This window comes from Mchenga conophoros, linkage group LG9 (genome assembly GCF_057382185.1).
Source record: "Mchenga conophoros isolate Kocher_MC1m ecotype Shallow Benthic linkage group LG9, M_conophoros_male_GT1.1, whole genome shotgun sequence".
Classification (NCBI taxonomy): Eukaryota; Metazoa; Chordata; class Actinopteri; order Cichliformes; family Cichlidae; genus Mchenga; species Mchenga conophoros.
The window spans coordinates 14,250,551-14,278,289 of record NC_140534.1 but is presented as its reverse complement, the minus strand read 5'-3'; the positions used below and the strand labels follow the sequence as shown (position 1 = coordinate 14,278,289).

Sequence of the window (27,739 nt, the reverse complement as noted above, 5' to 3'; positions counted from 1 at the left end):
TAGATGCTGTGCCATTAATCCAATCACTTCATTTATAAAGTGTGGACCATCATCACTATAAATAGTCTCCGGAATCCCATGTTCTGGGATGATATTCTTACATATTGCTTTGGCAACCGAAATTGCATCTGCTTCCCTAGTTGATTGATTGACTGATTGATATACCTTTATTAGTCCCACAAGGGGAAATTTCATGTTAAGGCTGCCAACCTATTGCACACAAGGACGGCGCCATCTTACCCTCCAACCATACATACATTTTTTTTTTTTTCCGCCTGTCCCATTTGGTTCTTTAGCCATCAGAATTGTTGTCTGAAGACCAACAAGGATACCCAATGGATTTACTTTGCCAAATGGATCATCGTGGCATTGCCGTATTGGTCCATTTGGTCGATCTTTGTTTTTATTATTTATTATATTTTATTTTCAGATGTTACAGACGGGACAGACATGAGTGAGAGATAGGAAAGGGAGAAAGAAAGAGGAAGGAAAGGAAAAACAGAAGGGGAGAGGGACAGTGAGAAAGGGGGGGAGAAAAAAAATAAAAATCTCCTGGATCACCTGTTGAGAGAAGAATAGAAAACAAGCAAAAAAAGACAAACAAAAAACAAAAAACAAAGCAACATACTAAACACAACACCATCGCATTAATCTAGCTAAGTGTAAACAGCAGTAAATACTAAATATTCAATGTTGTTGTGCAGCACGCAGGACAGATGTGCTTCGAAGTAGTAGCCAAGAAAGGTGTAATTTGGGTCTACGAGCAGTGAACACCCGTGTGCATACCTGTGTGGATCAGCGCGCTTGTATTCCAAAGGTTTCTCCATGTAACGATCTGCTAGGGAGTGTGGGGGGGCCACAGCCCCGTCCTCCAGGGTGTGAAGCAGGTATGGAGGAGATCAAAACTCCAGACATCCAGAGGCCCCCAGAACACAAGAAACCATGGAAGACCAACAGAGGGGCAGCCGCGCCACTGTCCCAGTAAGAGCTGAGGAGAGTCCCAGATGAGGGTTCACTCAGCAGCCGCGGAGCAGAAGCCAGGGGGAGTTGCAGTGACGCGCCCGTGAGCTCCGCCGGCCGCCAGCTGTGCCTGAGTGACCGAGCCCCAGGCCGAGAGGCCGGGGGCACCCCACCCCCGAAGGGGCCCGAGCGAGCCCCAGGCTCCAGGCCCCGATAAGCGGCCACCAAGGAGTGAGCCGGTGTGTACCTGGACGCCCACCCCCAGACACAAAGAACCACCAACGCACCGACACCTGAGGGAGTCCGCCACCGGCAGGGGAAGTGGTGGTAGGTGGAGATAGGCCTCCAAACCTTGGAGGGCCTGAGGTGTCCCCAGAGAGGTGGCGTCTGATACCCAGCCTGACATATAGACACAGACATACAGGCACACACAGACACAAACATCCATTCCCCCCCTCATGCTCTCATATGCACTTACTCCACACTCAACCAACGTGGAGACAGACATAAAGAGACGCTGTACACACGATCACACTCCCCAAGCGTACTCTACAAACCGGGTCTAGGTACCCTTGCCCCTGGAGGGGGGAACTGCACCCAGACCCAGGTGGCGTTACCCTTTTCCCTGCGGTGGGGAGAGGCAGACCACCCCGACTCCGCAGCAGCAGGGAGGCCCCACACTCCAGACCGCAGTCGGACAGCCAACTCCACCTAGCCCTCCCGCTCCAGCAGGCCGCAGAGAATGGGGGTGGGAGAAGACTCCAAACCTCCCTCCACCTGCTCATTGTAGTGTTGATGCATGTGTGTTCTAAGGTGCATTTAAAACCCAGGAGGGCATGGAGCTACCTGCCAAGGAGCAGCAGGTAAGCGCATGGTCCCTCCTGCTAGCCCTCAATGTCTACGTGTATTTAAAATTGAGAGGTGGGCAACGACTCCAGGGGTGAGGTGTACACCCTGATGGTAATTTGGACTCCGTGATTGTGCCCACCCCCAAGATCCTATATGTATGTGTAATGAGAGTGTGAATAATGTGAATGTCTAAGTTGTGGGATAAAATTGAGGCAGAGGCAGCCAGAAGGGGACAGAGGGGGGGGGGGGGGGGGGTAGCCTCCTCTGCACCCTGGTGACATACCCCTACTCCAAGGCCCTGCATGTGTGGGTGGTTGTGGTGGAGCGGGAAGAGAGAGGCAGCTGGAGATGGGGAGGGAAGGGAGGGAGGGGCAGGTAACCCCTCCCTGGGGCCAGCTCCCCCGCTCCCCCGCTGACCCCAGTAGGCACTCCCACACTCCGCGACCCGCCAGGGAAAGGGGGCCCAGGCCCATCCAGACCGGGGCCCAGTGCAGCAGCGCCTCCCGGCCCCACAGAGCCCGGGACAGTCCACCCAACCCCACCACAGAGAAAACTGCACCCACCCCACCATCCACTCATCTTCCAGACTACATAAGACAATGGAAAATGCACCACATGAGGAAAGATAAGGAGACACATCAAATTCAGCAGGGAGGACATGAAAAGTGGCAGGTTAGCCTTCTTAGACTGTGAGATTTCCATCAGTAATAGCGGTACATCTAAAAGCTGACGTGTACCGGGAACCTACACATACGGATCAGTATCCAAGGTTTGACTCATCATCCACTGGAGCACAAACTGGGTGTCATCAGGACGCTACAACACAGAGCGAACACCATCCCCACTGACACAGCGGCCAGGGAGGCAGATGAACAGCACATCAAGAAGGCCTTGAGTAAATGTGGTTATCCCAGCTGGACTTTTGTCAAAGCGGGAAAGGCACCTAAAGAAAGCTCCGGTCAATCCAGGAGAGAAGGACAACCACTGCCCAAGCGAAAACCTGTAGTGATCCCATATGTGTCAGGAGTATCGGAGCAGTTGAGACGCGTTTTTTCTAAACACTGGGTCTCTGTGGCTTTTAAACCCCAAAACACGCTGCACCAAAAATTGGTCCACTCTAAGGATCGGGTCCCCCGACACAAACAGAGTAACATAGTGTACACTGTTAAGTGCCAGGAGGATTGCCAGGATTTATACATCGGGGAAACCAAACAACCTCTGGCGAAGCGGATGGCACAACACAGAAGAGCTACCTCGTCAGGCCAGGACTCTGCAGTCTATTCACACCTACAGGCCAGTGGACACTCTTTCAATGATGAGGATGTACACATCCTGGACAGGGAGGAATGCTGGTTTGAGGGCGGAGTCAAGGAGGCCATTTACGTGAAAAGGGAAAGACCATCTCTGAATTGAGGAGGGGCCTAAGATTATTAGACACCACCAGAAGGCAGCAGGTTCTGTAGCAGGAGTAACTGCGTTTAGAGTGTTTTAAATTGTGAAAGTATAGGCAAACTTAACATCTCTAAAACCTTCTCCTTCTCTTATCACAGCCCTCATAGATGTCTGAATAGTCTAAACTCACAAGTAACCACAATAGACCAGAAAAAGAAATCTTATTGATGCAAATCTTCTCTAACACCTTCACGTAGCAGGTATCAAACTGATGAGACACTTTTTCTCTTCCCGTTGACATGAACTTGACATGGACTTGAATTTTCCATACTTACTGTTCGTTTTGTGGAGGATGTCCAAATTACTAAGGTAGACCAAACAGGAGAACCAATGGGACACAGCTTTGTTTCACAAACAAGTGGAGCTGGGTACAGGGGGATGGCATGAGCTTGCTTGGGGTCAAGGGTTCTTCCAGGTCCAGGATAAAAGAAGTTCCATAAAAATTCTTATCCAGTCTAATTCATGCTCCTCAAAGTCTATCGATTTATTGGATTGTGAACATTAGAGTTCAGAGGGTTTCAGGGCTGCTGGGCATTCATAGAGAACAAAATATTTCATCTATACTAATGAAATTTATTTTTTAATATTTGTCACATAGAGCATTGCACAGTGCTGACATGATACACAAGTCCCCCCAAAATAGGTCCACTTGCAGGGTTTTTGTTGGTTGTTGCTGTGTGTCTGTTGTGCTCCTGCTGTCCTCTATATATCACAATGAGTACCACCTCATAAAATATATGGCTCTTGAAGTACCGCCCTTATTGCCGACATTAAAGTACAGTAGTTTAGGCCTATTTAACACCATATACAGTTTACTTGAAACAATTTCATTTCATATATGAATGTTATTCATTTTAACGGTCAGAATGTGACAGGGGTTTAATAATAACAACTGTACTGCATTAAAACTCCACAGCAGGTGGGATATCCAGTCTTTAAGTGATGACCTGATGAAACTTGCTTCCGGGTCCAAACTACATTTATAAAGGCTGCTGTGTTTTTAACATTTTTTAATGCTTTGTATTTTTTTCTATTTTACAGTGGCTTGCAAAAGTATTCGGCCCCCTTGAACTTTCCCACATTTTGTCACATTACAGCCACAAACATGAATCAATTTTATTGGAATTCCACGTGAAAGACCAACACAAAGTGGTGTACACGTGAGACATGGAAGGAAAATCATACATGATTCCAAACATATTTTACAAATAAAACACTGCCAAGTGGTCCAAACTGCATTTATAAAGGCTGTTGTGTTTTTAACATGGTTTAATGCTTTGTATTTTTTTTCTATTTCATATGAACAAACCCCTCCTGGCATTCTCCTGGCTACTGGGAGTTTCGGCATCCAGGCAATAGTTTTCGACTCACCAACGGTATCTCCCGGGCCATCAGCGTGACAGCGCCGTGCCGTCTTTGCAGTTTTAAAGCTCAGGGAAACGCTCTATAGCGGTCATGACCGCTGGCAAAAAGGAAAAGCTACTCTTTATAAAAAGGCAACCCTCATCACATTTTCTGACCCATCATAACAGCCCATTTCACACACGTCTTTAAATCATCCTCTGCCGAGCAGCCTCCGAACCATGAAGAAACTTTCCTGAACTTTACACTGGTGTATAGTGTTACACAGCATGATGTTTCACTGTGAGTCTGAAGTTTTGATCATAGTAAACCTGCATAACTCCTGTTGTTTTTTAATATAGAAAATAGAAGCATAGGTGGGAATAAAAAAAAAAAACACCCCCTCCCAAAAAAGCCAAACAAAACCAAAACTCATCTGTTATGAAAAAATTGTATAGTGTGTATAGTGCGGTGCTGCCTTCAACATCCTCCTTTTATTATCTCACACTGTAGAGACTGTAATAAAAACACAGGGAACAGACTTGGTTTTTAGAGAGAAGTTTGGCAAACAAGGAAAACTGAGAACATTTTTTATTTTCATTACTTCACTTTTGCTTCATAGCAGCCACAGGATGGCACCAGAGTCCAGTTAAAAAACAAAGTTTAAAATCTGTTTTTCTTCACACCCCTTCACGCTCTTCTTTTTGTTTACATCCAAAATGTAATTTACGGTTCCCACAGTTCCCAGGGACAAACAAATCTAACTAAAATCTGCAATGATGAATGAGCAGAGAACCCAACCCCAAATCCTCCAATCATGTACACCTGACACCAGAGCGGTGACAATGAACAGACCAACCAAGTATTTTTTGTCTTTTTTTCACGGATTAGAGCTGAAAGAAGAAATTCTTCTTGCTGGGAGCCATTTTCAGAAGCAGATTACATACTGCACTAAAGATTTCTTGCAGGCAGAAGGCTGGATTAACTCAAAATAAACTACACTGCATGTGTTCATTGTAATAAGACAACGTGACTACTGACTGAGCCCATTGACACAGACTGCCTAAACAAATAGTCCGTGTTTTTTCCAAGAAACCTTTTGACATAACCTCAAAAAAGCGTGAGCTGGCGGTGGACTCCATAATTGGTCATAATGGCTCAGACTGTGGAGGCAATAGTAGATACGAAGAGTCAGCCATGCTGTTCAGCACAGAACTTACGGAGCACCAAAACTGCACACATTCCCTTTATCATGATGGCTTGTTTGAAATTTATTTAAAATACGTTTTGAGTTAAAGTTTAAGTTTCTGAGTTAACCTCGGCTACACCTGACCGTGTAAAATCTGACATTAAAAATCTGAAATTAATCTGATGTTACAGATTATTTTTCAAAAATGATTATCTAATAATTATCTAATAGAGGCAGTGTCTTGGTTACATCTCTTGGATGAATGGATGACAGGGTGCTACAGCAGAGGCTTTCATCTGATTAATGCCAGATATTCATGATTTTATGCAGGGTTTAATTTTTACTGAAAGAATGTTAAATATCTAAATCCAGCTTTGTGGGTCTTTGTGCTGTCACTGTGCAATGTGGACTGTGCAGCTATGCAGGAGTTTCCTAAAGTGTCGCTTCAGAGATGTCTATAGCTTGGACACAGTAAAACATGGAACAGTTGCACACTGTTATAATGATTATTTCTTTGCATCTCTGCAGTGTTTTATGATAAAATAAAAATCAAGTGCAAAACACTTGAAATTGATCCAGTGGTTTGTGGTTAAAAAAAAAAAAAGCAGTTTTATAAGCTGAGGTTGTCCATTTTCTGACTTTCTTTATATTCTGATAGTTTGTAACAATATGAAGTGCAAGAAGAATTGTGAAGTAATTTTAAAATATTGTTCCTAATTTAGGAACAACACCACCTGCTTCCATGTCTTGCATTAATATTTTAATAACTTCTCTGCTTATTGACAATTGTTCCTCAGATAATTATGTAATCAGTAATTAGTTACTGATTACTTTTTTCAAGTAACTTGACCAAAACTGGTCCCAACACTGTAAATGACTCATCATCATCTTTGTTTAGATGCAAGAAGAATCATATAGAAATGAAAAAAAGATAAATCTTCTGACCGAACCTGCTGGGACTGTGTGAGGTCCTGAGGCTAAGAGTAAGGATTTATCCACAGGAGAGCTGCGTTCTTACAAACCATCCCACTGTGTAAACCTGACATCTGTGGAACAGCTGAGCTGTATGATGTGTACAAGGACACAAAACATTATTTACCATCAGATCCCGAGCCCTCCATGTGTTAATCAAGAAACTGCTGCTGTGCTACATCCATAAATAATGAATAAATTAGGAGCTAAAACTAAAAGGACAGTTTATTTGTACCATCTTCATGTGAACACATTCAAGAACATCACAGATGAAAGAAACATTAAAAACTTCCACACTACATAAAGCAAGAAAAATAGTTTTTCTTTCACGTGGTTTCAGAAAAAACTGTCTCTTCAGATTCACTGTGATCCTGTGATGGGAGTGATTTCAGCCCTGAGTGATCACGCTGATGTTTGCACAGAGCAGACAATGAGGTGAATGTTTGGGCACATTGGTAACAGTGAAACAGTTTATTAGTAACGTGGGATCGTTTGTGTTCGGAGTATGAACTGAGATTCCTGAAGCTCTTGTCACACTGGTCACAGCTGTAGTTTCCTTCCATGTGTGTACGTTCGTGCCTGTTACGATGACCTGAATATGAGAAGCTTTTGTCACAGTGTCTGCACTTGTATGGTTTCTCTCCTGTGTGGACTCGTTTGTGTGTTTTAAGCTCACATGCAGTGGTGAAGGATGACCCACACTGATCACAGAGGTGCTTTTTAACCCCACTGTGAATCAGTTCATGTTTTTTTAAGTCACCTGATGTGGTGAAGCTTCTCCCACATTCTTTGCAGTATTTCAGTTTGTCTCCAGTGTGTCTACGTTGATGTGTTTTTAGGTCAGCTTTCCAACTGAAAGTTTTTCCACAGAGGTCACAATGAAAGTCTTTCCCACCACCACAGTGATGACAGGGTTGAGAACTGGATCCATCTGTGTCGCTCTGCTTCTAAACAAAGACACAAAGACAGTGTAAGTCAGTCCTTCAACATTTTTATCCTGAACGTCGCCTGAAATAAAGAGCATCTCTGCAGACGTCCAATTACATTTGACTGTTTCAGTTAACACACTCAGTTTACTGGGCTGCAATAACTACAATACTACCACCATAATACTACAGCAATACTAAAATCATAACTGACATGAAAATCTGAATAATCACTCAGAGCTGCTTTTCCATGCAGTAGAATTGCTAACATGCTAACACAGTTTAATGAGCAGAGTTGTTCCAAACAGTCAGGCTAAAATGACAAGATAACAATATAAATACATACCTCACAGTAACTGCACTTGTAGAGTCTCTTTCTGGTGTGGATCTGTTGGTGTTGTCTCAGGTAACGTGGAGATTTAAAAGTCTTCTCACACAGGTCACATTTATAAGGTCGTCCCTCAGTGTGGATAAACATGTGTTTTCGTAAGTTTGCGTCTGTTGTAAACTGTTTGCCACACTGTTCACAGCAGTACACATCATGTCTGGTGTGAATGCGTAGGTGTATATTTCGGTACCCTCTCTGGCTGAAAGTTTTTCCACAGATGTCACAGCTGTATGCCTTAATTCCAGAGTGGGTAACTAGATGGCTCTGTAAGCTGCTACTGTGAGTAAAAGCTCTGCCACACTGATCACAGCTGTACGCTTTAACTCCACTGTGGATGAGTTGGTGTGTTTTTAGGGAACGCTTCCAGGAAAAAGACTTTCCACACAAGTCACAGCTGAACAGTCTCTCTCCAGTGTGGATGACCTGATGCTGTTTCAGTGAACCCTTCAAAGTAAAACCCATCCCACACTCGTCACAGGTGTGTTTTTTCTCTCTCTTTCTTCTGTGAGGTTTGTCGGCCTCCTGAGAGCGCTGACTTCTCGCTCCATGTTGGTCCTGCAGTGACAGAGATACAAACAGAGGCAGTGAGTGAAATGCAGTCGTGGAAAAAAACTCAACCTTCAAACTCCCTCCATTAACACTAGTTTTAAACCTGAAGGTGGAGTGTGGCACCAAACACCTTAAAGGTCTCTTATCCCCACCTGCTGGTAGTTCTAACACATTACATCCAACTTGGTGTTAAAAATAATTCATGACTGTTCAAACACTAAAATCATGCCCATCCCTCCTGATTGTACACACACACACACACACACACACACACACACACACACACACACACACACACACACACACACACACACGTTGTTTGTAATACATATTTCTATCATTTGTATAGATTTATACATAATTATTCAGTGATAATAAATCCTATGTTTGTTTATTTGTTTATTCAAAAGGAACCCCATTAGCTTCCACAACAGGGCCCTATTTCAGGAAGCCGGTTTCGAAAACTGTGTGAAAAACGATACTCAGGGTTGAGTAACCCCGAACTGTCCAACTCGGAATATTCGGTTTCAGAAAGGCTGATAACAATTAGTTCAGTCAACGCGGAGTTGCTTTAACCTCGAGTTAAGCGCGCGCACGAGGATACATAAAGCCCTGATTAGTGGAGCACAGATTAAGCGAGTCACCATGGAGACGGAGGGAAAGAAGGCGCGGTCAATGTATTTTACAGCGCTTGAGGCCGAAATTCTGATGGCAGCATATGCCGATAACATGCAAAAAAAAGTAACACAGCCTCAGCTGCAAAACAAAGGGAGCATGCATGGCAAAACATAGCCAACAGAGTCAATGCGTGAGTGTTAATTTAAACATTGATCTAGGGATTTCCACCCATTCAACACGTTATTTTATTATTTTATTATTTTTTATTTTATTTTTTATCTCATACATTTTATTTTGTGACGTGATGTGAGCGCAGGTGCAACCCAACAGGCCCCAAACGTGCCTGGCAGCAAGTAAAAATGAAATATAAAAATATAGTCCAAACAGGTAAGGTGTAATTGTATTATGAGCCATAGTCCTTGGTCTGTTTGTCCGATGTAAATCAATTGCAGTTAGAGGCTACATTAATTTCCCCTCTGTAAGCACTTATTGAAATTATCTGAGCACATTACAAGTACATATTTGCTTACTCTGTATGCTCAAATGTGACCCGTTATAGCCAACAGAAAAAAAAGTGGAGGCCCGGAAAACAGGTGGGGGTCCTCCACCACCACCACTCACAGAGGCTGAGCAGTTGGCTTCCACATTTGTGATAATGTTGGCAGCATCACATATGATCTTCACAGTGCAGAGAACATAAATTTGCATCCATTACTATAATGAAATAATTTGTTAGTTTGAAATGCTACAGGGAACTATGTACCTGTGCATTAATGCTGTGGAAAGACTTCCTGTTCACATAGTCCCCTTCATTTACTGAAGGAGCAATGATTGGAATGTGAGTGCCATCTATACAGCCGATCACGCCTGGGAACCGTGAAAATAAATGTAAAATGTAAGTAGTAGTTCAAGTATCACCACATCATGAATTATTTTTTGTTCATCCTGATACTTGCAATTTTGTGGCATCCCTCTTTGATAAATCTTGTGGGTCTATGACCGGGGAACACCACAAACGAGTGCAGGAGACATTTCAGTGCAACTGTAACATTCCTGACTGCCCGACAGACGGTAGCCTTGGAAACGTGCTCAGCGTCACCAATATTATACAGAAAGCTCCCGTTTGCAAAAAACCGAAGTGCAATACAAATAATATGTAATGAACTGAGAGAATGTCCGCGATGTGTCACATGAGCAATATTAAGCCTGAGGATGTTATTCAAATAAATTATAGATTGTGCTGAAAAACGGTAACGTTCACACAGAAGCTCATCAGGAAATGATAAAATGTCCAAACGCGCTCTAATCACTCTCTCCCAGCGGAGAGCTCTGCGGAGAATTTGGGCTTCAACATCTACTGGCTCTTCAAGGAAGGAGCACGCCATGTCTGACACTTCCTACAGTCAGGTTTCCAACAAAGAGGCAGAGAAGGTCAGGGTTAGTTGAAGTAAACCTGCTGGGGGGCAGGTTAGCTTCACGGAGTGAAACAGGGCCCTGGTGTTGCTCGTCTTCCATCAAATACAATCACATAAAATATTATACAATAAAGTGGATTCAAGATATTCACATAATTTGGCTCTTACATCCACAGTGAGGTTTCACAATTAAAATATAAGCAATCAATAATAAAAAATAATAATAATAATAACAATATCAATAACATTGAGGCACATTACACAAATTTCAAAAACAAATCATCTCTTACAATATTTACAACAACTAAAAGTTCTGTAAATCGGCTTTTAAATGTTCATTGAAGTTTTGAATAGTTACTAATTCTCTAATTTTATAAGGTAATTTATTCCACCTGAAAGTTGCTCTAAATATAACAGTTTTACAAAAAGTTACTTTTAACTCGAGGATTTACTAAATTGCAGTTTGTTGAAAATCGTGTAATATCATTATGTATTTCATCTGGATACTGCAGCTGAGCAGAGATAAAAGTGGCGTGTTTAACAGAATTGCTTTCTTTATAACTACAAGCCATAGAATATTTTAGCCTGTACAGGAAGCCAAGAAAGCTGATAATGCATTTTATCAATATTAGTATTAGAGATGGCACGATGCCACTTTTTAATGTCCAATACCGATTCCGATATGATATGGATATCTGCCAATACCGATATGAATCCGATACAGCGTTTTTTGTAATCAATAAAACTGTTTTTTAAATAAATATCTTGCTGCATTTTGTATAAGTTCATACTCAAGTTTTAAAAACAAGACACTAAAGCTATTCCGTTATACCAAATGAGCCCTTTCCTCTACTCCCTCTTCACCCACGACTGCAGACCTGCCGATGGTTCTAACACCATCATTAAGTTTGCGGATGACACCACGGTGATTGGCCTCATCAGTGACAACGATGAGGCCGCCTACAGGGAGGAGGTGGATGGTCTGGCTGAGTGGTGCGACACAAACAACCTGCTGCTTAACACCGAGAAGACCAAGGTACTCATCGTGGACTACAGGAGGAATGCTGACCCACATCCACCCATCTACATTAAGGGGACGGCTGTGGAGCGTGTGAGCAGCTTCAAGTTCCTGGGAGTCCACATCTCCGAGGATCTCATCTGGACAACCTGAACTGCTCTGAACTGCTCCGCCTCGGACCGGAAGGCGTTGCAGAGTGTTGTGAAAACTGCGCAGCGCATCGCCCGAGCACCACTTCCTGCCATAAAGGACATTTATAGGAAGCAGTGTCTGAAAAGGGCTGGGAAAATCATCAAAGACCCCAGTCACCCATCACATGGATTCTTCACCCTCCTGCCCTCTGGGAGGCGCTACAGGAGCCTCCGGACTAAGACCACCAGGAACCGGAACAGCTTCTTCCCCACAGCTGTCAGACTCCTGAACTCTGCCTCCTGACATCTGACCCATGTTAAACTCATGGACTGAACATACACACACACACAACCACCTACACACACACACATACAATGGACAACTGTACCCTCAAACACACAATAATAACATGGACTGAACCACCACTCACAACCACTAGCACTTTATATAGCCTCTGTAGAAATTATCCACATATCTCAGTATCACTTATCTTAACTGCACCACTGCATAAATAATCATTCTGTAAAATACGATAATTTTTAATTCTACAACTGTTTATAACTTGCATATTTCTCATTTCTGTATAGCTGTATATCTCATATTTCTGTATAGTTTTTAATTTCATATTCTGTATAGTTTTTCATATTTATATCCTGTTCATAGCTTGTACTCACCACAGCCTGTACATACTTATAGCATATTCATAACATACTTCATACCATGTACATTATAACATACCATAATAGACCCATTTCTGTAATATACTTACATATCTATATTATTGCTAATATATATTGTAATATATCTATATCATGGCTAAAGCACTTCTGGATGGAAGCAAACTGCATTTCGTTGCCCTGTACCTGTGCATGTGCAATGACAATAAAGTTTAATTCTATTCTATTCAAATATTTTATAATTCAGCAACACACATCAATCTAATAAACTTAAACCTGCACCATCCTTCCTATTCTGGTATTTTAAAGAGTACTTAGCAGAAATATTAAGCAACCTAACTAACAGAGTTGCCAACTCCCAGCAAAAATCTCCCAGAACCACCCCCGCCCTCCACCTCATGATGCTTAATTGACATAATCAACTTTGATTTAATGCACGTGTAAATCAAATGCACAGAAATAATCAATTATGTTTCTACAATAATTAAATAGATTCACCATCTTTCTTCAACAGAATTGCAAACTGCACAGATGGTACCTTCCCAAAGGAAAAAGGACTTTAGCTTACCAGGGTGTAAATTAGACTTAATAGTTACCATATACAGTAATGAATTTCTATACATTTAATCAGATGACCACTTTGGTTGTAAGATTCAGATAATTATTTATTAAAAGTTAGTCCTTTAAATGAAATAACAAAGAAAAGTATTTTTTGTGCCTCCCTTTTCTTGTTAATGCCATACCTGCCCCCTGGCAAAGCTTTGCTAGAGCCGCCCCTGCACAGTTACCAGCTGTCAGCTACTTAGAAAACATGAGAGAAGAAGAGGCAGCTGCAGCTTAAGGACACAGACTAACTCCAGAGTCTTTTTTCCCCCCCCCCATTCTAGTTGAAGTACGGGACAAATCACTTCCTTTTCGCCTCAGTATGGAAGAGATTAAGATTAAAAATGCAGCGGCTTGGAAGCATGTAGTGAGGCTCCAAATGCTCCACCAGTTCCCTGACAGGTCTCGCAGACAACAGCCGCTCTATCGAGTGACACATACTTAAGCAAAGCTGGGTTACGCCAAGTAGGGCACTTTGTGAGGCGAGGATCGGTCCATTTTTAATTAGAATAGTATGAACATCTAATCTGGACGCCTTATTCTGGACTAACTGAAGTCTGTTAAGATCTGTCTTATTAGCTGCTGACAAATGATTGAACAATACTCCACATGAGACATTACTAGTGCATTAATGACATCTTTCAAAATTGAAGATTTGATACAGAAAGAGCATTTCATAGCCATAGCTATGCCTTGTCCCATTTTCTTAAAAACAGAGTCGATGTGCTGAGACCATGAAAGGTGGTGATTTATGGTAACACCGAGTTGCAGATCATTTGTGAAAACTAGAGATGTGAGGCAACTTTTCATCGAGCACAGAGCAGCTGGTGAAAATCAATAACATTTTAGTTTATCAATCAAAAGATCGAAAATTTATCGAAACCTGTTGGGTCTGAGTTTAGACCCAACAGGTTCAGTGAAGAAAAATGTCTGATTGTAACCTGAGGGTTTTTTACATTAAGAAAAAGGCACCAAACATCAAACCAATTTAAGCCTAAACAGTAACACATGAAAGTAGAGCAGGGCGATATGACCAAAAATATTAATAGTGCAAATGCAAATTCCTCTGAGCAAATGTCGGCCAATTTCCACTGGAAATGCCTTTTGGTTAAACTGTCAGCAAGGAATTTGCATTTGCACTGTTAAATTTTTATATAACTTCAATACACATAAAAAAAACAGCTGTTTGTTTAAGTGAAAATACATTGATGGGTTTTTTTTGCACTAATAAAGTTGTGGAGTTGTAAAGTATTTTGTCTCGCGTCAATTATATCGTTATCGCAAATTTTCAAATGTATATCGTGATAAATATTTTTGGTCATATCGCCCTGCTCTGTCTGTCACCTTCTGTGTTGAGCTCATTGTTTTCTCTGTAGTGGCTGAGCTGAGTCCAAGTAGCTGAAAATGTTCCTCTGCTCTCCGTCAGACTCTTCTCCTCCTGCTGATCAGCTGGGACACAAAACAGATCTTTGTTAGGCTCCACACTGCACTGAAGAGTCAAAGTGTCTCATATGTTCACCTGACAAGTAAAAGAACACATTTTTGCTTCCCGAGGTGGGCAACTTATTGGAAACAAACACAAAAGGTTTGAGCACCGATACAAAATTTAGCAGTATATATATTTATTTATTAGGGGTGCAACAATACACAAAATTCACGGTTCGGTTCGGTTCGATACTTTGGTGTCATGGTTCGATATTTTTTCGATACAAAATAAAATGTTCATGCCTTTTTAATTTGTCATTTATTAAAATTATAAATATATATTTTAACTCAAAAGTACAGTTTTTAAGTTTAACCCTAACCCTTGTGCGTGTTTTTTATTTTGACAGCGAATGCGCACCTGCGGACCACTTATGTGCACCCCTGGTTATTTAGCTCGTCATATTGCAGCCACAGAAATTAAAAAAGCAGCAGGATATATGTAAAGTGCATAAAGTGCAGCTTTATGGTCCATGAAACCATAAAGCTGCACTTTCTTTTTGCCTTATAGTCTGATTTGTCATAACTTTTCCGTTTTGTGGTAAGCTTTTCTTTGGCTGTCAGTTCTTCACCCTGACCTGTCTTATTTGGCTCAGCAGAACTAAAATATATATCCTGCTGCTTTTACACACGCACTCACATAAGCTCAGCGATTCTCTGCGCGATCAACCTCTCACATGTTTAAGCTTGCTGCGGGAGATTTCACTTTCACACTTCACATATTTGCATAGTAAGCTAACGATTGATAAGACAATGTCAGAGGAATTGGTGCACTCACTCACAGATCAGTGCTGTCGCTCTCTATACACAGTTCACGCGATTGCAAAGTGAAAGCAAAAAAACAAGCGCAAATTCAAACGCGATTTCAATATGTCACATATTGACAGTGGCTCACCGATGCCAATGACATAATTACCCAGCTACATTTCCGAAAGAATGCAAAAGCATTGACATATATTTTTCCTTCCTACAATAGCCGGACGGGCAGGGCAGAGATAGATTTTGGTAGCCCGACTGGAAAAATCGCTAGCCCCAGGACGTCGGGCTAGCGATTTTGCGAGCCCTGTATCTGATTGAAGAATCACTCATCTTTGGAAAAGAGAGTTTATTACAGAGAAATGGCTCTTTCCAAAATAAAAGCTATACTATCCGCTTCTTCTGGGCTATATTCTCAGCAGCATATTAAACATATCAGGTCCCCATAAGGCGAATCCTGTGCTAACGGCTGTCTAAATGACTCGGGTAAAGTTAGTAGCATGCTTGCTTTTGTCTGCTTCCACTTGTCTTTGCACTAGGATGATGTCGGCGTAAATGTGCAGTCATATTCGTTGTGTTCCCACTAGTGCTTTCAGGTTAACCTCGTTAAAATGACCTTAACGCCACAACACGGCAAATCTCCGTTAACGAGCTACCGCCGATCGCCCCGTGCATGGGGCTAGACGGCCAACACGTTAACGAGCTAACTGCGCTAACACACTAGCTCCCATCCATGTAATTGAGCATTGTGTTAGTGGTGGGAACAGTCATACGGTTATTGTTCATGTGTCCAACAGCAGAGGGGAAGAAACTGTTCTTATGGCGAGAGGTTCTGGTGCGAATGGACCGGAGCCTCCTGCCTGAGGGGAGCAGGTCAAACAGACTGTGTCCAGGGTGAGAAGGGTCAGCTGAGATCCGAGCTGCACGCCGCAATGTCCTGGAGGTGTACAGGTCCTGCAGAGATGGGAGTCTGCAGCCAATCACCTTCTCAGCAGAGCGCACAACACGCTGCAGTCTCTGTTTGTCCCTGATAGTGGCTCCAGCGTACCACACGGTGATGGAGGAGGTGAGGATGGACTCGATGATTGCAGTGTAGAATTGCATCATCGTCCGTGTTGGCAGGTTGAATTTCTTCAGCTGCCTCAGGAAGTACATCCTCTGCTGGGCTTTCTTAATGACGGAGGTGATGGTGGGCTCCCACTTCAGGTCCTGGGTGATGGTGGTACCCACGAAGCGGAATGAGTCCACAGAGGTGATGGGGGTGTCAGTCAGGATGATGGGGGGGAGTGGGGCTGTGTGCTTCCTGAAGTCCACAATAATCTCCACTGTCTTCTGGGCATTCAGCACCAGGTTGTTGTGGCTGCACCAGGACACCAAACGTTCAACCTCCCTCCTGTAGGCAGACTCATCTCCGTCCGAGATGAGTCCAATAACGGTGGTGTCATCTGCAAACTTGATTAGCTTGACAGACTGGTGGGTGGAGGTGCAGCAGTTAGTATACAGGGAGAAGAGCAGGGGAGAAAGAACACAGCCCTGAGGGGAGCCGGTGCTGATGGTCCGGGAGTCCGAGACATTCTTTCCCAGCCTCACATGCTGCTTCCTGTCCGTCAGGAAGTCAGTGATCCACCGGCAGATGAGATCAGGCACATTCATCTGGGAAAGCTTGCCTCGGAGATTGTCTGGAAGGATGGTATTGAAGGCAGAGCTGAAGTCCACAAACAGGATCCTGGCGTAGGTTCCTGGGGAGTCCAGATGCTGCAGGATGAAGTGTAGGGCCATGTTGATGGCGTCATCCACAGACCTGTTGGCTCTGTATGCAAACTGCAGGGGGTCCAGGAGGGGGGCCGTGAGGGTCTTGAGATAGGAGAGAACCAGGCGCTCAAAAGACTTCATGACCACAGATGTCAGAGCCACGGGTCTGTAGTCATTTAGTCCAGTGATCCTAGGTTTCTTGGGGACAGGAATTATGGTAGAGGACTTGAAGCAGGCAGGCACATGACATGCCTGCAGTGAGGAGTTGAAAATGCCAGAAAACACTGGGGCCAGCTCGTTTGCACAGTGTCTGAGGGTGGCAGGAGACACACCGTCTGGGCCGGGAGCTTTCCGAGCATTCAGACTCTTAAACTGCTTCCTCACATCTGCTTCATGAATATGAAGAGTTGTGGTGGGAGGAGGTGGTGTGAAATCCTCTTTTGTGTGGGGTGAGGAGGGGGTGTTGTAGGTGAACAGTTTGAAGGTGGTGATGGCTCTATGGAGGGGGGAGAGGTGGGGGAATGAGTGTCCAAAGTGTCTCTATTGTTGGGGCCGTTGGAGGTGTGAAGGCTGCCTGATGGCTCGTCAAAACGGCAGTAGAAGTCGTTCAGGGTGTTGGCTAAGAGCAAGTCATCAGTGGAGTGGGGGGTTTTAGGCTTGTAGTTGGTGATATTCCTAAAACCTTTCCACACAGAGGCCGAGTCATTCTCTGAGATCTGCTGCTGCATCTTCTCAGAGTGCTGATGTTTAGCAACGTCCACTTCTTTAGTGAACCTGTACTTGGCCTCTCTGTAGCAGTCCCTGTCTCCGCTTCTGAACGCCTTTCTCTTTTCCAGCCACAGCTTTTTGAGTTTAGGAGTAAACCAGGGTTTGTCATTGTTATAACTCACCCTGGTGTGTGATGGCACAATGCTGTCCTCACAGAAGTGGATATAGGAGGTGACAGTGTCCGTAAACTCGTCCAAGCTGTTAGAAGCAGCCTTCATTGTGTCCCAGTCTGTAGACTCCAAACACGTGCGAAGCTCCTCCACAGCCTCGTTGCTCCACAGTTTTTTGGTCCTCACGACAGGTTTGGAGAGCTTCAGCCTCTGTCTGTACGCGGGGATTAGGTGGATCATGACGTGGTCAGAAAGTCCGAGTGAAGCGCGGGGCACCACACGATAGGCCCCGCTGATCGTGCTGTAACAGTGGTCTAATGTCCTCTCCTCTCTGGTCGGGCATTTAATATACTGCTTGTATTTGGGAAACTCATGGCTCAGATTGGCTTTGTTAAAGTCCCCAAGAGCAATGATGAGAGAGTCCGGGAATGTCCGCTCCATGTGCAGTATCTGGCGTCTGGCAGGATGTAAACAGCGGCCAGGATGAATGAAGCAAACTCCCGCGGAGAATAAAACGGTTTGCAGTGAATAAAAAGGTATTCCAGAGAGGAAGAGCAGTGCTGAGCAATCACTGTTACATCTGATGTCCTCACTGAGCCACGACTCCGTAAAACATAAGACACAGGAGGAGGCAAAGTCTCTGTTCATGCTTCTCATCAGGGCCAGCTCGTCTATTTTATTCCTGAGTGAGCGTACATTGGAAAGGAAGATCCCAGCAAGAGCAGTTCGCAGTCCACGGCTCGCTTACCTCTCTTTCGGCGTCTCACTTTCCTGATCAGAGTCTGCAGTAAATCTGCCGCAGATGCGACAAATATTGGAAGTAAATCCACAGGTGTTGTAGTCCTGTAGTTAAGAAGCTCTTCTCTGGTGTAAGAATATCCAGAGGAGTGCCCAGACACAGAAGTTATGCACAAAAACAAAACAGAAGTAACGCACTGAAGCACCAGGGCATCCATACGCGGCGCCATCTTGGATCTTGAATCATATATATATATATATATATATATATATATATGTCCCGGGGCTACCAGTTGGGCTACCAAAATCTATCTCTGCCCTGCCCGTCGGCCTATCGTAGGAAGGAAAAATATATGTCAATGCTTTTGCATTCTTTTGGAAATGTAGCTGGGTAATTATGTCATTGGCATCGGTGAGCCACTGTCAATATGTGACATATTGAAATCGCGTTTGAATTTGCGCTTGTTTTTTGCTTTCACTTTGCAATCGCGCGAACTGTGTATAGAGAGCGACAGCACTGATTGGTGAGTGATGATAATTTGCGCACCAATTCCTCTGACATCGTCTTATTAATCGTTAGCTTACTATGCAAACATGACAAGTGAAATCTCCCGCAGCTTAAACATGTGAGAGGCTGATCGCGCAGAGAATCGCTGAGCTTATGTGAGTGCATGTGTAAAAGCAGCAGGATTTATATTTTAGTTCTGCTGAACCAAATAAGACAGGTCAGGGTGAAGAAGTGACAGCCAAAGAAAAGCTTACCACAAAACGGAGAAGTTATGACAAATCAGACTATAAGGCAAAAAGAAAGTGCAGCTTTATGGTTTCATGGACAAAATAATTTCTGTGGCTGCAATATGACGAGCTAAATAACCGGGGCTGCACATAAGTGGTCCGCAGGTGCTGTCAAAATAAAAAACGCGCACAAGATAAGAAGTTGCAACGCGTGTTTGCGTACATAAGATTTTCAGGAGGAGGACAGACATATGTTTAGAACTCTTACAGATGTTGAAGAAGCTCCTTTAAGCAATTACTGTGATATTCCTCCAACTCTAGTAAAGTGGTCAGTGTAACCGTTCTCCCAGGTGGAATTATAAAGGGAAGTGTCCAGGCATCCATGAAAAAGAAGATTTACAATGTTGAGGTGAGCTAGGAGTAAGCTAGCTAGCCGACGATTAAACATGAGATATTCTGTATTCTGATGTATTTCATAAAGCACACACACGTACAGCAATGCTATAACAGTGGAGGTAAACAAAGATGGAAATCTACATAACATGGAGGTTTTGGAGAGTTAGTAATGTTAGCCTAGTACCAGTTATATTAGCCTAGTTAACCTAGTACCAGTACACAGAGCAGCGCTGCAAGTGTTTGTTAGAATGTTTAGGGTAAGCATTAACTTTCTTTCAATGTAGGTGCATGTTGAGGGTCAGTCAGTCAGGTTCAGCTCCTGTGAGTGCCCGATTGGCAATGATAAGTGCCATCATATGGCGGCATTGTTGATTTGGGTGAAGAAGAATGTTTCTTGCACTGACGTGGAATGTGTGTGGAAGAGGGTAAAATCATCCAAAGGAGAAGAAATTACTGCCAAGGGAGTGTCTGTGATGACACCATCAACAACACAAGGTCAGTTATTTATTTAAAATTTGCTCTTTGAATTAATTATAATTATAATAATTATTTTCTTAACTTTTTAAAAAGCATTGTGTTTTATATGCTAAAATTATTATTTATTTACCTGAATGCTCCCAGGTACTTTGATATTTACTTTAACATGTGGTATAAATTGTACATGTATGTAAAATCTTGTAAACTACATACATCAGACTGTTTGCCTCCACTGTCCCCACTTTATTATTTAAATGTATTTTATATACTCCGTACCTCACTTTGTCTATTCTGTGGTCAGAATTCCTTTATGACTAAGTTGTATTTTCATCCCCAAAGGCATGTGATTGGGGGATCCTTTGTGAGCCAAAGGCCAAGGAGCTGTACACTGACTGTACTGGTGCAGCTATCAAGGAGAGGGGACTGTTTTTATCTAACAGTAGCCTGCTTGGTGGTTCTCCTGATGGGACTGTCTCTAATGAGTGCATCATTGAGGTGAAATGCCCATGGTCAGCCAGAACCAAAACTGTATTGGAGGCTGCAGAAAGTAAGGACTTTTTCCTACAGCTGGATGAGGCAAGTGGTTCCCTGGTATTAAAAAAGAATCACAACTACTGGCATCAGATCCAGGGCAACTTCTATCTCACAGGGGCGAAAAGCTGTCACTTTATTGTTTGGACTCCATGTGACTTTTTCATCTTGCATGTGGATAGAGAACAAACTTGGGCTGTTAACACTGAATCTTTGGAAACGTTCTACCGGGAAGTTTTTTTGCTCCATATTTTATCGCAGCTTTGAATTCATATCAGCATGAGTAATTTATCAGTCCAAATGTTTATAGTTAATTTTAAAACTATTTGTAAATATTTGTAAATTGTACATTTTTTGTCATTGTAACTTTGTAAATATATTCAGATAAATTTTTAAATTATATTAATTTTTGATTTGAAAAAATAATATGTTTTGGACAAACTGTTCCTGAAAATAAAGAGTAACACATGTATCTGGAATTCTTGATTTTAATTGAAAATGTTTAGCAAGAAAACTAGGCAGTAATCAGGAAGCTGGAATGGAATGAAAAATGTAACAAGCCATTGATAAAAACAGAGTAAAACATTTTACGAATCACAAATGAGACCATTCTCAATTTGAAACTATGCAACTAAGTTGTTTTTATGATGTAACATCCTAAGTATACACATAAAACAATCCAGAACACTTAGGAGTTATAAATAATAAAAGTAAACTTATTCAACAGTTGTATTTTCTGGTCCACAACTAGTTAGAAAATGACACAATGTACTTTTACCTCTGAACTCTCACAGGTATAATTTATTCAATTTCACGGAGAATAGGTGTTTGTAAATTTGTAAGACACACACATGCTTTCAAGATCTTATTAATATTTTTTTTTAACTGATGTGGGATGTGATGCAAAATTGAGAAAAGTTTCAGTCTTTGAATGGAACGCTCTACATGTATTCTTGCACAGGAAATCTTCCTGTTGTTGTTCACTTCCTCCTGTGTGAATTGTCCGTTGGTGAGGAAGGACGGAATGTTCAGTGAGACCCCTTCTGGTAGGATGTCCCGAATTGTGAAGCCCTTATCTGTAGATGTTGCAGTACTCCACAGTCAGCTGTTATGGCCTTATCTGAGGCACTTCCACCGTACAAGTTGCTTACAAAGGTTATTACACCATTAGGAGCCACACCAATTAGAGCCTTTAGTGTGGTCCGTCCTTTGTACTGGCTGTACAAATGACTTTGTGTGTCAAGTCTCTCTGTGTTACAAACAGAAACTTCCGTGCAGTCAAGCACAATCCTGCAGTTAGGAAATGGTTGGAAGCAATCTGGCAGCGATGTTTGATTCTTGGCTCTCGAGGTAATGTTGTTTTCCAGCATGCCAACATACAAAATGTCATACAGTGCACTAACAATTGTTGTAAAAATATTAGTTACTGTGGCTCTGCTGCAGTTAAACCTTGTTGAAAGGTCTGCATGACCAAAATTAAGTTTGAGCTTCATCAGGGTTAGAAATAACTGGTCAATTAGGGGCATCATTTGGACAATCAGAATGATATTTAAGATCAAATCTGGAAAGAAGCACTTCTAAAAACAGGACAGAAGCAGCATCAGGCAATCCAGTATAGTACTGGACCCTTTCAGGATTGTCAGATATTTTACTGAATGAGAAAGTCTGCTTCTGCTTCTCTACTTGTTTTTTACGTTTTTCATTCTCTATTCTTAGTATGTCATTCTGAATCTCTAGCACCAGAAGACTTTTGGAAGAACTTGTGGAACTTGCAGTAGCTGTCTGTGTATCTGCATTGTTGGAATGATGTAGCTCATCTGATCTTTCACTCTGATTTTCACCAATAGCTGGGACCTGCTCTTTTTTCTTCTTTTTTCTAACAGGGTTGTGGTCATCTGGGAACTGAAAAGACTTCCTGTCGTTCCATGCAAATCTTGTTGGCCCCGCAGCTTTTCCTTGAGGGAAGTGCCAACTGCAGACTCTTGAGTTGCAGTTTGGGGTGAAGTTTTCGCGTCTGTGGAAGTGTTTAAAAAGGCAGAGAGAAATTTCAGATCATACGGTAGCCCTCCATTAGTTATGATTAATAGAAAAAAGTAGAGATAAATAATAGAGAGAAGCTTCATCCAGATGAGAGAAGCTTCAAGAAACTTAAAGAAGTCCAGATGCTTTTCTTTCCAAGCTCCTTGGACTACGATGACCTGGATGACTGGTCACAGACAGTGACCAGAATTATTCAAATCTTACACATCGTTGTACTAATTTGCTTTTAAGCTTACCAGAAAGATAAGTACTGGGAACCTTTGCTAGCTATTTGTTGGTTAGGTCTTTATTTTGGTAATTAACTGGCACATAGGCTGGGGATTGTAATGTATTTTCTTACATAGACATCACTTTTTGGACGTAATTTTTATTCCTCTGAGCGTCGAAAGCTAACTAAGGTTCATATATATAGCGAAGTGACCCTTAGCTCTCAATCTTTGCTTGGAGAAATAAAAAAGACTTCAAAAATGCAACAACGTCTTTGTAGTAAAAAAAAACACCATAAAAACCATTGTCTATATAAGTAAAATTACTCGTAAAAGCCAGTTTGTCTTTTAGTAGCGGGTTTTAATTGTTCATCACTAGCTATATTAGCTAACTAAAGTAAGAGTCCACTTGCTCTTATCTTACAAATTTATTCATTCACTTACGAGTTGTAACATACCTTATCAACTTCAGCCACTTCCTCTTCTCTCTCTTTTCACAAGGAAACCAGTAAAATGACAGATTAGACTGTTGTTTTGAGCCAGATTGGTTAAAACAACGAGGAACACAGCATTGTGACATATTGAACACGGGAGCGTTTAGGCCCGGAAGTAGGATTCATCGCGTCATCACTGAACGACCGGATACTGATGCTTGAGAGCGCGTGTGATGCAAGTATGTGTAGAGTGTTGAGCGCGTGATCAGTGGTGAGAAAAACAACTCACGAAACTTAACCTTTCTTTACTCGTGGCTCACTTGCACTTCTAATATATTCGTTTGCACACTTACACACACCCAGCTGTGGTTTCCTGTTTTGCTGCACTCTGGAGAGCCTCGCCTTTAACGGTCTCCTCTCACAGAGAGCAACAGAAAACTTCATTCAGAAAACTTCGAAAAACTCGAGATTGACTGAACTCAGTTCAAAGTTACCTTGACACTTACCTTTAGATGTGAGAGGTAGCGATGGTCCGCTTGAAGCTGACGCTCCGGTGCGTGTGTCAAAAAGATTAACTGCTTCAGAAGCACTGTGTCGAGGCTTGATTCGTTTGGCCAGAGTCACGTGATTAGTGACGTCTGAAGTTTCATTTAGAACGTACATTTTTTTTTTTTTTTAAAGTTTGACGAGCATCTTGACTTTTGGTCTTTGGATATTAACAGTCCTGGGTATGTGACTTCTTTTTTAACAGAAATGTTACAGAGAGCATTTGCAGTGCAGCCTTTAATTGCTAGTAATTCACATTTTTTTAGATTTAGACATAAACCAGATGCCTCAGAGAAATCACTAATAACACTAAGGGCTGGACGGATTTGATTTGCATTCTTCAAGAAGAGTGGTGTCATCAGCTAGCTGGCTGATGATGAGCTCCTTATCAGCTATGGTGATTCCTTGTAAAACAGGTCAAATCTTGGGGTGGAGTCTTAATCATTTTAATTGAGCTATTGCCATTCGTGTACAAGGTTTTGAAGCTTTACAGAAAAATTATCCAAAGCCAAATTTTTTTCAAAGAGTGGAAAATAAATTGATGTTCAATTGTATCAAAAGTTTGCAATGAGAACTGTTCGAGACCTAGTGTGGAAGATGTCCAAGGAGGCGAAGTTCTGCAAGGAGATGAAGATTCGGTTTAGAGAAGACTTTTGTAAGGAAGACAGAGAAGCCCGCAAACCTCTGTGGCCGAGAGTGGAGGAAGCGGATATGCTGTCATCGATGGTCGTCAAATCAAAGAATGAAAGAACTTCATAATGACCTAGATAAGAAGGTATAACTGTTCAACTAAATTTAAGCCGGTAACTTGCTCAATGGTCCTTAACTTTGACTGCATTTATTAGTTAATAGGAGGTAAAACGTTCCATTGCTCTCTCAAGCTATATTCAATGGTTCTTTCAATATTTTCTTTAAATGTTCGAGGTTTAAGAAATAACATAAAGCGTTTTTTCTTTTTTGTAAGGAACAGCCTAACACTAATTGTTTTTTATTTCAAGAGACACACAGCAGTAAAGATGATCATATATTTTGGAGAAAGCAGTGGGGAAGCGATGATATTTATTTATCTCATGGTAACTCTCATTCAGCAGGAGTGGATATTTTTCTACATCGTTTTAATGGAAGAGTTATTGATCATAAGGTTGATAAGGAAGGTCATTTTAATGGTTAACATAGAGTCGGATGATACTAAGTACATTTTAGTAAATTTTTATGGGTTCAACAATAGAGCTGAAAACCGGAAATTAATTTCTGATTTGAAAAAAATGATAGAAGAATGGAAGATCATTTATTCAATAGAAAAAGTCGTTGTTGCAGGTGACTTTAATATGGCACCAGATGAAAAACTGGATAGATTTCCAACTAAATATAACTCTTCTCATTTTAACCAAATAATAATGGATTTCTCCTGCACCCTTAACCTAATCGAATAATAGGGTTATAGTCATCAATAAGAAGTCCTTATTTAAATCAGACTGGTATGATAGCGGTGTATGTTTTGTTGTTGATCTGCTTGATAAAAACGGAAACTTGCTATCTTATGAAGAATTTATTGATAAGTATAAAATTGACATTTCATTTAATAATTATAATAAGGTTTGTAAAGCGATACCCACACCGTTGTTAAATCTTATCGTAAATACTTTAAAGTATTCACTAATAAGAACATGCTTACCTTCACTGACGATAGGTAATACCTCAATAAATGACAAACAATTTAATAATAAGTTTATCTCTAATACCTTTAAGCAAATAGTATTCTGCAACTACAATGTCAATGTCAGACATGACCTTGATAGCATGTTGAAAGAAAAGTCATTTTCTTTTTACCTAAAATACCCACTTGCGTCTAAAATGAAAGAAACACACTTCAGAATCATATCCGGCATTTATCCAGTTGGAGAATTCCTGTATAAAAGGTTTAATTTTGAGGACGACTCTTGTGTGTTGTAAAGGCTCACCTTCTAGCACATTCACTTCACCAGATGCACCTTATTTCTTTTCCTCACCTTTGTTTGGGTGTGGTGCTTGGCCTTAATTGCACTCACCTGTCACTCGTTATATAAGGACTGCACTCACCTACCCCTCACGCTTTCTTCACTCCCACATGGGGCGGCAGCTGAGGTGAGTTTCTCTTTGAGGCTCCTGAGTTCATGTATCATTTTGAGTTACTTAAATCATACTTTATGTCCTTTTTAGAGAGAGCAGTCCATGTGTGTCTTTCTTTCCTTTACCCGTTATACAATATACAATAAAACAACAAAACCTGCACATGATTGATGACTGCTTATTTTCATTCTAATCGGATGAGCCCATGATGACGACTACTGAAACCCTGAACCTTCCTTCCTCCAAAACACTTGTGCTTTCTGTTCTTCCGATCCAGAAACACTAGAGCATCTATTTTTCACTTGTTTCACTCAGAATTTCCAATATACCTTCCTTCACATCTAAGGATGTTCTTTACTTTATGGACAATCTGGATTCTGAAATCTCAGATGTTGTCAATTTTGTAATAGTGCTATATAAGTTTTTTATTCATGTATGTAAGTGGAAGAATGCCTCTCCTATGTTTACCGTCTTCTTGAATTACTTTTGTCAATATTTTAAGTCACTTAAGCTTATTTCAAATATGAATAAAAAACTGCTGTACTATACTGTAAAATCACAAAATACTTGCTATTCTAATTTTCCTGCCTGTGTCAAAAGGTCTATGTTCCTTATTACTTTACCCTAGAAACTTTTATTTTCTCCCTGTAAAGTTATAATGACTTGCTTCACCATCTCTATAATGTAAATTGTTACAATTCTAGTCTGTTTCCTTGACTTGTTTTGTATATGAAAATTTCTTTCAATTAAAAAAAAAAAAAAAAGTATTTCTGAGTTCGCGCCATTACCCCGATTCATAGCGGAAGCCGGTTTTTTACTTCTGCTTGCGCTGTTGTTGACAGTTGCAGGGTTACACCTTCACTGTTTCTTTTACCTGGAGTAAATGGCAACACATCGAAGGTGGATACACAGTAGAGATGTTTTAAAAAGCAGCGAGCACAGTTCAGTTGCAGTGCCTCACCCGTCACTTCTCACAGAGTGGATGGATGACATGAAACTATGGCCCGATGTTAGCTACATCGACATTATTAATTACCTTGTATTTTCCGAAGGCGTTGATGGCGAGGAATTACATATTTACAAGAGCACCGAGGCGTATAATTACCTGCACAGCAACAAAATTGATAAAGTACTGCTCAACAAACAAGGCGACTTTATTTTTCTTAAAGCAGATGTAGAGCCGAGCCAAAGCATTAATCAAGCGAAACACTTAGCATGGGCAATGCTAAGAGAAAGTGGAGTAGTGGAGACAGTCAGCTGTTCCTGTATCGCCGGATTAGGGAGATCATGTAGTCATGCGGCTGCTATTCTGTGGAAGGTATATCACTTATCTGGATATCACAATGTTTAAATCACTGAAACAGAAACACTGGACTGGTCAAAGGCTGTGATTAAGGAGTCACGCTACTGCCATCTAGCCAAGTATTACGTGGAGCACTGTTTACATGTGAAAGCCACTCGTTAACTTTGTGTGGGCTGTATGCTGTACAATCACATGAAGATAAAACATAAAAAAAATAAAAGACTGCACATTAAGGTCAAATTTACAAGACAAGAACAACTACAGTTA

At 41.7% G+C, this 27,739-nt stretch overlaps 1 protein-coding gene and 1 pseudogene across 2 annotated transcripts in view; both read right to left on the bottom strand.

The window, feature by feature from the left end:
• LOC146567009 (uncharacterized) overlaps window positions 1-24,104 on the bottom strand; it is a 435,082-nt gene extending 410,978 nt beyond the window's left edge. The window contains exon 1 of the mRNA XM_085286593.1: window positions 24,021-24,104. The gene's annotated coding sequence lies outside the window, so the exon portion shown is untranslated. The remainder of the gene's footprint in view (window positions 1-24,020) is intronic.
• Window positions 21,341-23,951, bottom strand: LOC146567010 (uncharacterized; annotated as a pseudogene). Its single transcript, XR_014893854.1, has 2 exons — window positions 23,539-23,951; window positions 21,341-22,848 (listed from the first exon to the last, which is right to left on the bottom strand). The product of XR_014893854.1 is annotated as an uncharacterized LOC146567010 (transcript).
• Window positions 24,105-27,739: the final 3,635 nt, after the last annotated feature.